Raw genomic sequence first — 13537 nt, forward strand, 5'->3', positions numbered from 1 at the left:
ACCTCAAGTGATCCGCTCACCTCAGCCTCCCAAAGTTCTGGGATTATTCGGCTAATTTTTGTATTTTTAATAGAGACAGGTTTTACCATGTTGGCCAGGCCAGTCTCGAACTCCTGACCTCAAGTGATCCGCTCACCTCAGCCTCCCAAAGTTCTGGGATTATTCGGCTAATTTTTGTATTTTTAATAGAGACAGGTTTCACCATGTTGGCCAGGCTGGTCTTGAACTCCTGACTTCAAGTGATCCGCTCACCTCAGTCTCCCAAAGTGCTGGGATTACCCAGACAACCAAGCCAACATGGTGAAACCTGTCTCCACTAAAAATACAAAAATTAGCCGAATAATCCCAGAACTCAGGAGGCTACTTGGGAGGCTGAGGCAGGAGAATCGCTTGAACCCGGGAGGCGGAGGTTGTGGTGAGCCGAGATCGAGCCATTGCACTCCAGCCTGGGTGACAAGAGTGAAACTCTGTCTCAAAAAAAAAAAAAAAAAAAAAAAAAAAAAAATTAAATTTAGGAGCTGTTCTTTTCAGTCCTTGGTAATGTTAAGTGAGTCCTCTGTACTATGGAGTGACCAAAAACCAAACCGAACCAAAAGGTTTCTTAGGATATTTTAGGTGACTATGCAATTTATAAGACTTTAGGGGTCTTCACAACTCCTCATTTTCAGGAGTGGAGGAGGAGTTATGGAATTGACACTGGTTAGGAGACCTTTTGGACAGGCGATCATTTAATCTGTGCTTATCTTGTGAATTAAAAAATTTCTCCTTTGGACCTGACCTACATAGCTGCTGCCTTCCATGAGTTTGTTTCCATTTATAATCCTAATGAACAGCATTGAGATCTTGTGGCTTCTCAATTTTTCACATCACAGCAAAATAACTGAGTGTGAGATATTTGTTTTGAAAAACTTAGACAATCAGGTCGGTCAGTTTTAGTTTTGAACAACAAAACAGCTTGTCTCGAGATGCACGCTTCCTTCAGTCATATTGATCTATTTTTCTCCTGAGAGGAGTGTCTGACAATGGTTTGTCCTGTGACTGGTATATAATTTAAACATGTGCTAAGCATAATTTTAGTTCCTTTGGGATCACCCTCAGTTTTTATACCACATCTGGCTCTCACAATCCCACTTAATTACAGCTATTTTGATATTTGGCCAAGTCACTAAAACCAGTCAACTCTCTATGGGGAGACAGTAAACTTTTGATCAGCATATCACTAGAAGTGAAATTCTTCTGCAAACAGACACTTTTTCAGGAATTATTCTTGTAAGTGCAAAGAGACGTTGGCAGCCTTTTGATACTTTTGGAGGGGTTTTGGTGAGTGCCAAATGGTGCATAGCTACTGTATGCTTGAAAAATGTTAACGAGAGGCTCAGCTTTTCTGAATGTATGTTTTGGCTTTTTGAGATAGCTTCCATGCAGGAAGAACCTTCTTTTAAGACCAAATGTAGACTCTGGACTTCCTCCAAGAGAAGTATTGTAAATATATCAAAGCTGATACTGTACTGAATTTCTTTATAGAAAGAAAAAAAGGAGTGGTTAATAAATAACATACAGTGTTTGAGTAGAGCCCACAATTTCAAAGAGTTCATCTTTCCTTATGGCCAGTTTATTATAAACATTTTATGTTCAAGCCCTGTTTCTCTCCGCCCCTTGCATTGTCATATTTCATTTTGTACCGTACAGCGCACATGTCTTATCCTGTTGTTTACTATGAGAGTTCACGGAGCAAAAGTAAGTCCACAGAGCAGGAAGGGAGCGATAATCCTTACCAGTATTTTGATTTTTCTCACTTTTGAGCTTTTGACTCAACGTAGTCTTACAGAAAGCACGTTTGCTACTTTTGTGTTGGGTGGAGTAAGGTTTGAAAACAAAAAGCAACCAACCAACTTACCAAACCCCTTAACTCCTAATTCTATAAGATATAGGATATCTTACAGAATTAATCACAGGGCCATTTCTGATGCTATTTTATTTTTTAAAATTTATTTTATTTTTTTGAGACAGAGTCTCACTCTGTAGCCCAGGCTGGAGTGCAGTGGCGTGATCTCGGCTCACTGCACCCTCTGCCTTCCGGGTTCAAGCGATACTCCTGCTTCAGCCTCCCCAGTAGCTGGGACTACAGGCTCCCACCACCACACCTGGCTTATTTTTGTAGTTTTAGTAGAGATGGGGTTTCACCACGTTGACCAGGCTGGTCTGAAACTCGTGACCTCCAGTGATCCTCCCCGCTTGGGCTCCCAACGTGCTGGGATTACAGGCATGAGCCACTATGCCCCATCCTCTGATGCTATTTTAGAAATACTAAAAACACACATCTTAAAATGTTACCGTTTAGCATAGAATCATATTAAAATCATAAAATACTGGGAGAGACCTTAGAGTGAGTTCAGACTCACTTCAGAAGATGGAGGTGAGAGAGTTGAAGTAACCTGCCCAGTCTCTTCCGTCTCGTAACTCTGGCTGCTATGCTAGACCTTCTGAGTGTCCTCTCACTTCTTCTCCTGCTCCTCACCTGTCTCCTACCTGTGGCACGTTGTTGCTGCTCCTCACTGGGGCTGGAGGGACCCGGGCTTTCTCTGTACATAGATGCTTACCAGTCCCCGTGGCTCCTGTAGCACCGCTGGGGTTTGGGGTCTACAGCGGGCTTAGTCTGTGCTCCTGCAGGTGTGTGTGCCATAGATGATCCAGAACGCAGGTCAAAAAATCCCTGTCTGCTTATTTCTGTGTTTGATAATCTGTAAATTCTCTGTATTCAGAGTTTCATGTGGAGTTTTGTCTCTTTTGCTTTGGAGAACTCGATATTTGGGAGACGGCTTGCTGGGAGAGGTGGGGGAACTCAAGGGAAGAGAAGAATGGCATGGTTACCAGCATTTACTACATACCTTTTCTGCATCTGGCATTGTGCTAGGTACTTCCAAGTGCTTGCTCCCCTCTGCTACACAAAAAGGATATTGGAAAGCCATATTGTACACGAGGATATTGAAGCGTAGAGCTGGGATTGAATCCCAGTTTGTCTGACTTCATATCCTTCCTCCCAACTTTCTTGGGAGGGGGAAGGGCACAGAGCACATGTGCGTTTTATGAGCCATATGGAAGTCTGAAGAGCTGCTCAGCTCTGACAGCTGTTTAAATTATCTGTGACACTGCATCCCACCATTAGCAGGGATGATGGATTGTTGACAGTCTCCATCAGAAGAGGCTGGAGTCCCAGTCCGTGGAGGAGCGCTCACAGGGTCTTTCCTAAGTGCTGAGTAAGTATAATTGAAACTTGGATTCTCATTATTATGCTGGGTTAGAAAGCATTGAAGGTACTATTAGGCAGATCTCTCTCTCTCTCTCTCTCTCTCTCTCTCTCCCACACACACACACACACACACACACACACACACACACACCCCTGAGATGGGGTAGATCATTGTATTTGTGTGTCTACCAGCAAGAAAAGGAAGGAAAAACTAAGGTGATGTGTATTTTTAGTAGAGATGTTGCATAATTTAAAGTCATTGTGTTATTCTCTTTGCTGTGACACAAAAAATATAGGGACCTTTTCTGTGTACCTTATTTCAGTAAATCTATTTTGTCTAATCTCATGCTACTCATTTGTATTCCATTTTTAATTAACTCTTTGTCCTTGAAAATATATTTTTCTTTGTCTGTTCTTATTTGGTGGAACTATTTCATCTGTTTAGCTAGTGTTTATACTCTTTGAGGTCACTGACCTTATTCTTATGTCTTTATCTTCTCTCATTATGCAGGATAGGGTTTAATTCATAGGCATCAAATAAATGTTTATAAAGTAGTCATTTTTATTGTTTCCTTCTCAGATTACTACAGTATTATGTTAAGTAGTTTTTGTGTTTTGTCTCTTTAAGTTTTGTTTAGTTCACTGTAGTTCTTTTTCTTCTATTATAATGTAAATCTTGCTGAGTTTTAATGCAGTCATATATGAATATCTGATACATGAAACTCAATCACAAGACAGATGTGATTGTAAAATGATTCTTTGCTATTTGTATCAATATAGGATGCCTTTGACTCTGGTTGATGGTTTTCCTGTTCTTTTGTTTTTAGTTTTGGTCATTTCGTGAGTGTCTACATATACCCGATTGTGAGTTCTTGTCATTTTATATTATGTGGTTCATTTACTTATTTAATTTTTTTCTGCCAAACATTTTTCCTTTTTAAAAGTTTAAGAGAGAAAGACATTTCCTTGGCAGAGATAGGGCCAGAGCAGCAGAGGGAATTGCAGTAAGCATCTGTTTACCTTTCATATTCCTTCTTTGCAAATTCTTCTCCTATGAGAAAAGAATCTCCTTTAGGCTACAAGCAATCGGGCAGGCTCATGTTGAGTTTGGAGTATGTGTCAGTCAGGAGGCTGGAGAGGCAGACTGGAATAAGAGCTGGAAAGGACTTGAAAGTGTGGTTAGGATGTCTGGGTTTAACTTGGTCTGCAACTGGGGAGGTGTTGGAGGGTTGGACTGGCAGGGTAGGGTGTGCATGCTGGAGCTGGGGGTTCCAGCTGGGCTACTGCAGGAGTCTTGGTGATCTGTGCAGAGAGTCCGCACAGGGTGGATAAGAGAGAGGAGAGAGAACCGTCCAGACGAGGTAACTGGCTGGATATGGGGGCAAAGCATAGGGAGGGGTAAAACAATGACACTGGGCATTCAAGCCTGTGTACCTGTGATAAGGATGATACTGCTCTACTAATAGAGTTGGGGGAAGATTAAGTTGTGGCAACTCAAGGAGAGTTTGGGTTTGATCCTTTTTGAGGTGTCAGCAGGTGCTACGGGAAGTGTCTCGTGAGCAGATAGAAATCTGGAGCTCGAGAGAGAGAGGTCTGGGCTGGGTATGTGGATTCAGATTCATCTCTTAGAGGGGATGACTGAAACCCTGAGAAATAATGACATCGTCAAAGAAGGATGTGCAAAGAGAGGCGAAAAAGACAGGCAAGAGCCTTGTTTTCTGCCTACATTTTGGAGGTGGAAGAAGAATAGGAGGCAGAGAGGGGGACTCAGAAAGAATTGTCAACAAAGAGAATTATTAAATAATTTTTTGAGCAGGATGGGCGGTGAGGGAGAGTTTTTAAACTTTAGGCCGGGTGCGGTGGCTCATGCTTGCAATCCCAGTGCTTTGGGAGGCCTAGGCAGATGAATCACCTGAGGTCAGGAGTTTGAGACCAGCCTGGTCAACATGGCGAAACCCTGTCTCTACTAAAAATACAAAAATTAGCCGGGTGTGGTTGTGGACACCTGTAGTTGCAGATACTTGGGAGGCTGAGGCAGGAGAATTGCATGAACCCAGGAGGTGGGTGTTGCAGTGAGCCAAGATCACGCCACTGCACTCCAGCCTGGCGGCAGAGCAAGACCCCATCTCAAAAAAACAAACAAACAACAACAACAACAAAAAGCAAAAAACCAACCAACCAAACGAACAAACAAAAAAACCTTTATGTAATGTACATCAGACCATTAAGATTGGCAAAAATTTTTAAAGGCATCAATACTTGCTGGCAGGAGATCTTCAAGCATTGCTGGTGGGAATAACCATTCTGGAAAGAGTGCTGGCAGAGTCTATTAAAATTTCAAACACACATAGCCTTTGACCCAGCAGTTCCTCCCCTGGGACTCTCTCCCATAGAAATAAAAGCAGCTGTATGTAATTTGTTTGCACAAGAATATTTATTGCAGCATTGTTTGTAGTGGCAAAGAATTAGAAACTAAGTGGATGCTTTTGACAGAGGAACGGTTGGATAAGATGTCACACGTCCATGCCTTGGATTTCTGCACTTGACCTGGAAGGATTCCCATGAGAAAAGAAGAGGCAAGAACCATGTATACTATAATCTCATTTTTGTAGAACATAAAAGAATAAAAAAATTATTGTGTAGATGTTAATGGTGCTTGAGAGGAGAGAGGTTGGTAGTATGAGAATACTATATTTAAATTTAAATTTAAATGGTAAATTTAAAAAACCAGACTGCTCGGCTGGGTTCGGTGGCTCATGCCTATAATCCCAGTACTTTAGGAGGCCGAGGCGAGTGGATCGCCTGAGGTCAGGAGTTCAAGACCAGCCTGGCCAACATGGCAAAACCCTGTCTCTTCTAAAAATAAAAAAAATTAGCCAGGTGTGGTGATGCGTGCCTGTAGTCCCAGCTACTCAGGAAGCTGAGGCAGGAGAATCACTTGAACCTGGGAAGCTGAAGTTGCTATGAGCCAAGATCACGCCACTGAACTCCAGCCTGGGCAATAGAGCAAGACTCCCTCTCTCAAAAATAAATAAACACATAAATAAAAATAAATAAAATAATTTGGGACGCTGGAATATCACCTGAGCATGAAGGGGCCTTGGGGTGGTTTTGGATACTTGAGTAGATGCAAAAAGTTGATCTGATGTAGATGACAGAGAATTAATATGTCAGTAAAAAGAGCAGGAACTCACAGGCAGGGCTGTGGGAAGGTTTGAGAACTAGAATTCCTAGTTTCCCCTCCTCGCCCACCCCATTTGGTGACACTGAAAGGCAATCGCCCGGGGGATCTGGCCGGTCCAGGAGCAGGGATGGACCTGGACCAAAGTAAACTTTGGCAGTTTACTTTCTATAGGCTAATAAGGCTTATCCAGGAAAACTGAGGGGCAAGGGGCTTCAGGTTGGTAATGACATGATTGTGGAAATGACTGGGGATAAATAGGGTGCAGCTTGTAGAGGGAGACACATTGTCTCAGAAGGGCCCCTGTGAAAGGGGCTGGGGGAACAGGGGTAGATGACATTGGGTCTAGGATCCCTGAGAGGCTGTGGTCCCTGAGAGCTGAGAGCTTGCGTGGGGCAGCAGCTTCAGTGGTTGATATAAGACCTTGCTTCCTGTCACTACTGCTTCTAGAAGATCACCTACTGCCTTTTGTCATTTTTTTTTTTTTTTTTTGAGATGGAGTCTCGCTCTGTCACCAGGCTGGAGTGCAGTAGCGGGTTCTTGGCTCATTACAATCTCCGCCTCCTGGGTTCGAGCTGTTCTCCTGCCTCAGCCTCCCGAGTGGCTGGGACTACAGGCACCCGCCACCACGCCTGGCTAATTTTTTGTATTTTTGGTAGAGACGGGGTTTCACTGTGTTAGCCAGGATGGTCTCGATCTCTTGACTTCATGATCCGCCCGCCTTGGCCTCCCTAAGTGCTGGGATTACAGGTGTGAGCCACCACGCCTGACCCTCCCTTTTGTCTTTTTGTAAAGTCCAAACTTAGCCTGATGTTTTAAGTCTTCTCTACCCCTCTGAAAGACTCATGTGTCCAGATCTATAGCCACCAGCTCCACGGGGCTGTCGAGGACTTTGAAATGTGGTCACCACCACTGAGGTGTGCTGTGAGTATAACATACACACCAGGCTTGGCTGACTTAATATGAAAAACTAAGTGTAAAATATCCCATTACGATTTTTATATTGTTTACGTGTTAAAACAAAGATATTTTGGATGTATTGGATTAAAATACATTATGGGCCAGGCACAGTGGCTCATGCCTGTAATCCTAGCATTTTGGAAGGCTGAGGCGGAAGGATCACTTGAGCCCACGAGTTCAAGGCTGTAGTGAGCTGTGTTCCTGCCACTGCACTCCAGCCTGGGTGACAGAGTGAGACCGTCTCGAAAAAAGAAAAAGGGTATATATATATATACATATGTGTATATATATGTATATGTGTATATAAATTAATTTCACTTGCTTCTTATTTTTTTCAATATGGTCACTAGAAAATTAAATTACAGGCCAGGTGCAGTGGCTCACTGTGGATTACGGTGGCCAGGTGGAGCACTTGAGGTCAGGAGTTTGAGACCAGCTTGGCCAACACAGTGAAACCCCATGTCACTAATAATTCAAAAATTACCGAGGGGATGGCGAGCTCCTGTAATCCCAGCTGCTTGGGAGGCTGAGGCACGAGAATCGCTTGAACCAGGGAGGGGGAACGTTTAGTGAGCCAAAGTTGGGCCACTGCACTGCAGCCTGGGTGGCAGAGGGAGACTGTCTCAAGAAAAAAAAAAATTGCATACACGACTCACATTTCCCCCTCCCCTCCCCTTCCCATCTCTTCCTTTTTCTTCCCTGAAGGTGCCTGTCACTTTTTTTTTTTTTTTTGATGGGGAGGCCAAGGCAGGCAGATCACCTGAGGTCAGGAGTTCGACATCAGCCCGGCCAGCATGGTGAAACCCCGTCTCTACTAAAAATATAAAAAATTAGCTGGGTGTGGTGGCAGGCGCCTGTAATCCTAGCTACTTGGGAGGCCGAGGCAGGAAAATCGCTTGAACCTGGGAGGCAGAGGTTATAGTGAGCTGAGATTATGCTAGTATACTGCAGCCTGTGTGACAGAGTGAGACTCCGTCTAAAAAAATAAAAAAGAAAAAATAGGCTGGGCACAGTGGCTCACGCCTGTAATCCCAGCACTTTGGGAGGCTGAAGCAGGCAGATCACTTGAGGTCAGGAATTCGAGACCAGCCTGGCCAATGTGGTGAAATCCCATCTCTACTAAAAACACAAAAAAATTAGCCAGGCATGCTGGCAGATGCCTGTAATCCCAACTATTCGGGAGGCTGAGACAGGAGAATTGTTTGAACCGGGGAGGTAGAGGCTGTAGTAAGCCGAGATCGAGCCACTGCACTCCAGCCTGGGCAACAGAGTTAGACTCCATCTAAAAAAAAGAAATGAAAAAAAAATAAAAAAAGAATCCAAATTAGTAGGTGATTAGTAGATATCAGTTGATCGAATAATGAATGGGTAACTGTAAGGGGAGACTTGTGTCCAGAGGATTATTTTAAAAAGAAAAATTAAGCTATTGTAAATTATTTGTTAAATGAATGATTAAATGAAACACTTAGTTTTGGGAAGAAGGTTGCAAATGGTGGGGGTGGGCTGCTTTGGAAATTCCAGTGGGACCCCTGTGGTTCCTTTTCTTACCAGATACGGCTTTCTGTGGTAGATTGGAAGGAACACTGGACTGATAGTTGGTGGACCTGACTTCTTGCTCGTGGACCCACTGACCAGCTGGCAAATCTTGGAGAATTTTCTTAACCTTTCTGAGGCTTTTGCTTCCTCGTTTGCAGAATTAGTGGAGCAGATTAGAAAAGGCAGTGAGGTGCTGGGCACAGTGGCTCACACCTGTAATCCCAGCACTTAGGGAGGCCAAGGTGGGCGGATAAGGAGGTCAAGAGATTGAGACCAGCCTGGCCAACATGGTGGAACCCTGTCTCTACTAAAAATACAAAAATTAGCCAGGCATGGTGGTGGGTGCCTGTAGTGCCAGCTACTTGGGAGGCTGAGGCAGGAGAATCACATGAACCTGGAAGGCGGAGGTTGCAGTGAGCCGAGATCGTGCCACTGCACTCCAGCCTGGCAACAGAGTGAGACTCCGTCTAAAAAAAAAAAAAAGCAGCAAGGTTGGTAGTAGACATGTCCCTGGGAGTCAGACTGGGTTCTCCAGGTTCTCCACCCGGCTATCATCACTTGCCGGCTGTGCAGCCTTGCCTAAGTCCCGAACTTCTTCCACACTTTCCAGAGTGGGAGTGAAGAAGGAGTTTCCTGTTCCTGCCAGAGGACCCTCTAAAGAAACCCGTGGAAATTAGATCCAGATCACAGAGTGATTGATAAATACCTGTTGACTTGAAGAATGAAAGGATAGCTCTCAGGGGAACTTCTGAAAGATGTTTTTCCCCAAAACTAGGCATGTTGAGGTATAATTTATGTGCTATAAACATTGTCCCCCATTTTTCACCTACTTTAAAAAATATGGTAAAATTATTGCAGCAAAATTACTGTATTAGCCTTTTGTTGTTGTTGTCGTCGTGATAGAGTCTGGCTCTGTCACCCAGGCTGGGGTGCAGTGACGCAATCTCAGCTCACTGCAACCTCCGCCCCCTGGGTTCACGTGATTCTCCCGCCTCAGCCTCCTGAGTAACTGGGATTACAGGGGTGTGCCACCACACGAGGCTAATTTTTTGTATTTTTAGTAGAGACGGAATTTTGTCATGTTGGCCAGGTTGGTCTCGAACTCCTGACCTCAAGTGGTCTGCCTGCCTCAGCCTCCCAAAATGCTGGGATTACAGGCACGAGTCACTGCTCCCAGCCATATTAGCCATTTTTAAGTCTATAGTTTAGTACATTCACATTGTTGTGAAACTCTCACCACTATCCATCTCCAGAACTTGTGTCATCTTGCAGAACGGAAATTCTGCACCCCATTAAACAATACCTCCCCATTTCTTCTTCTTCCACCCCTGGCAACCACCCTACTTCCTGCCTCTATGAATTTGACTGTTCTAGGTACCTCATTTAATTGGAATCATACAGTATTTGTTCTTTTGTGACTGACCTATTTTGCTTAGCGTGTGTCCTCAAGGTTTATCTATGTTGTAGCATGTATCAGAATGTCTTTCCTTTTTAAAGCGAAATAATATTCTCTTGTCTCTGTATGTCATCTTTTGTTTGTCTGCTCATTGGTCCACAGACATTTGGGGTTTTCTACTTTTTGGCTACTGTGAATATGGTAGCTATGAACGTGGCTGTACAAATATCTCTTCAAGACCCCGCTTTCAAGTCTTTGGGGATATAAACTGAGAAGTAGAATTCTATTTTTTTTTTTTTTTTTGAGACGGAGTTTTGCTCTTGTCCCCCAGACTGGAGTGCCATGGCATGATCTCAGCTCACTGCAACCTCTGCTGCCGGGTTAAATTGATTCTCCTGCCTCAGCCTCCTGAATAGCTGGGATTACAGATGCCTGCCACCGTGCCCGGCTAGTTTTTATGTCTTCAGTAGAGACGGGGTTTCACCATGTTGCTCAGGCTGGTCTCAAACTCCTGACCTCATATGATCTGCCTACCTCGGCCTCCTAAAGTGCTGGGATTACAGGCATGAGCCACTGCGCCCGGCCAGAACTCTATTTTTAATTCTTTGAAAAAGCATTGTGTTGTTTTTCACAGCCCCTGCACCATTTTACATTCCAATCAGTGCACGAGGGTTCCAGTTTCTTTACCTCTACAAAGTGCTAGGGTTTTTTGAGACTATCCCCTCAGTTGCCTCATTTAAACAGATAAGGAAACTTCTTTCCCAATAGGTTAAGTGACATGACCACTTAGCTTGTTACTGTCACAAGTAGGACTAAAACTCAAGTCTCCCTGCTTTCCCTGTTGCATGTGCGATGCAGTCTGGTCATGCGTTTATTTCTTTACTCAACACAGTGCACACATCAGTGCTGTTTGAGGTGCAGGAGTTTACAAAGATGGTTCAGATGAAGCCCCTGTTCTGACCTCTTGCCTCTTTCTGCCACTTTCCCAAAGCTGCTTTGTGCTGTTTACCTCTCAGTTAAATCGCCACCTAGTAGCATCTGCAGCATCATACTTGGTGTCAAATAATTTGCTTTTTACTCTCCTCCTCTGTTTTCAGTCCAAAGGAGCTTAGGAAAATGAACTCACTTGTCCTGATATAGTTCTCAAAACTTAGTAATTTCTATAAAATCATTTGAGAAGAAAATATTAATAAAAATGAGGTAAGAGGGGAAGGGTATAGAGACGTCAAGCTCTGTACCAACAGGTGTAGAAAGTGGAGCCATATTTAAAAGTGCTTAACCAGTGCTGGGCCTGCTTGTGTCCACGTGTGCCTGTCTGATTCTTTTTTTTTTTCTCTCTCTCTGTTGCCCAGGCTGGAGTGTAATGGCGCAGTCTTGGCCTACTGCAACCTCCACCTCCCGGGTTCAAGCGATTCTCCTGCCTCGGCCTCCTGAGTAGCTGGGGCTACAGGCGTTCTCCACCATGCCCGGCTAATTTTTTGTATTTTTAGCAGAGACAGGGTTTCACCATGTTGGCCAGCTGGTCTCGAACTCCTGACCCCAGGTGATCCACCTGCCTTGGCCTCATAAGGTGCTGGGATTACAGGTGTGAGCCATTGTGCCTGGCCCGCCTGTCTGATTCTTGAAGAGCTCATCTCCGATAACGGGTATTTAATGCTAAGGAGAAACTCACAAGCAACAGGGGGCCTGAGTTTTGTTAGTTCAACTGTCACCTCGTAGGGAACGTTGCCTGTGGCCACCTTGCAGAAGCAATGCAATGCTTATTGTTGACAAGTCCCTTGAGTTATGAGAAGTTAAAGCTTACTGAAGTTACGATATGGTTGCTACTTAAATATAGGTTCGAGTTAGTAGGGAAGAGGACTAACGATGGTTTCTTAGTAAGGCGTTTCGAGGGCTTGCTTGTGTCATGGCACTGGGCTTGGCAGCCATGGACGTGGATAAAGTGAATTCCTTTTTGTAACCATCTTAGGTTTCTCCTTTCTGGCTTCTGTTTTTGTAGAGTGGTTTTTTAAACTAGGGCACTGAGAGAGAAGGAGGGACTCATTTTTTGTTCTGTTTTTTTTTTTTTTTTTTTTTTCCCTTGGCAAATGAATTAATTTCATCTTTTTTCTTGGAAATGAATTTATTTCATTTTGAAATCTGCAATCCTTTCCTCTTTGTTCAAGATATCTGAGTTTGACTTGGATTTACTTACAGCCACTTCAGGAAATTGACTTTAAAGGAAAATCTGAGCCAGGTGGGAATCTCTGCTCTAGAAGCTGCAGGTACCTGACACCTGGCTCCCTTTAGGTCAGGTCTCAGGATGAAGTTAAGTCTAGACAGACAAAACTCTGCGATGAGGGCGGTTGTTGATGGGTCAATGTGAGAGACCTTTGTGATTCAGGGCAAAAGTGTTCTTGTGAAACTTTGCGGTTTAATAACAGAGCTTGTCTTTGCATATTGAACCCTGGTCCTTTTCGGCTGTGTCTAAATTTGTGTGTTCTGTGAAAGGGAATGGGATCTAGTGCCCGACCGAATTGTACCATGTCTGTGTGTTTGCTCTTGATTTTGCAGCCCTGACAGGTTGGGTAGCATCCTGGCCGGGAACCAGCTGCAAGTAACCAAGCAATGATGAGTTATTTGCAGTTGGATAAAGGCAGATTTTACCCATTATCCTCTGGAGGTCTTCTCTTGCGGGGAAAGGTCAGCAATAATGAGATTTAGCCAGCCTTCCTTGCAGGCGGAGCCTCCAAGGAAATACCATAGAACTTGAGTATTTTTGTGCTTTTGCTCATCGTATATGGAAGTCCTAATTGAAACCTTAAATTGTGCACTCTGTAAACCACTTGTGGAGCCGCAGATGGTTGGTTTGTACATTACTTAATTTCTCGGGTCCTTACTGTTCTTTGCCTGCAAAATGAAGGGATTGGAGAGAGTATTTCCAAGACTCTATTTTATCATCAGCAACATCATCGTTTTCTTGACATCATAGGAACTTGTTGATCAGAGGCTGTACCAGACACTTTATTAACATCTCGATACTCTGCATGCGGCCCTCCAGGACAGATTCCCTCCCAATCTGCAGAGGACACAGGCTTAGAGAGGGCGAGGAATTAAGCAGCTGAGCTGGGTTTTGACCCTGTCTGACTCCAAAGCACTTGTTCTTCAGACTGCGTCTTGCTGGCCTCTACAGCTTTATGATTCTGGGAAAAGTACTTAACGGCCACGTTTCTTC

The 13537-nt window shown here is 44.1% G+C and overlaps 1 protein-coding gene across 7 annotated transcripts in view; it reads left to right on the forward strand.

The window, feature by feature from the left end:
* TIAM2 (TIAM Rac1 associated GEF 2) overlaps positions 1–13537 on the forward strand; it is a 272290-nt gene that overhangs the window by 23402 nt on the left and 235351 nt on the right. Inside the window, exon 1 of one of the 7 annotated variants that reach the window (XM_045390321.3) lies at positions 3080–3257. The exons of the other annotated variants lie outside the window; for them this stretch is intronic. The gene's annotated coding sequence lies outside the window, so the exon portion shown is untranslated. Of the gene's footprint in view, positions 1–3079; positions 3258–13537 lie in introns of those variants that run through there. 7 annotated transcript variants of the gene reach the window in all.

This window comes from Macaca fascicularis, chromosome 4 (genome assembly GCF_037993035.2).
Source record: "Macaca fascicularis isolate 582-1 chromosome 4, T2T-MFA8v1.1".
In the NCBI taxonomy this organism is placed as follows: Eukaryota; Metazoa; Chordata; class Mammalia; order Primates; family Cercopithecidae; genus Macaca; species Macaca fascicularis.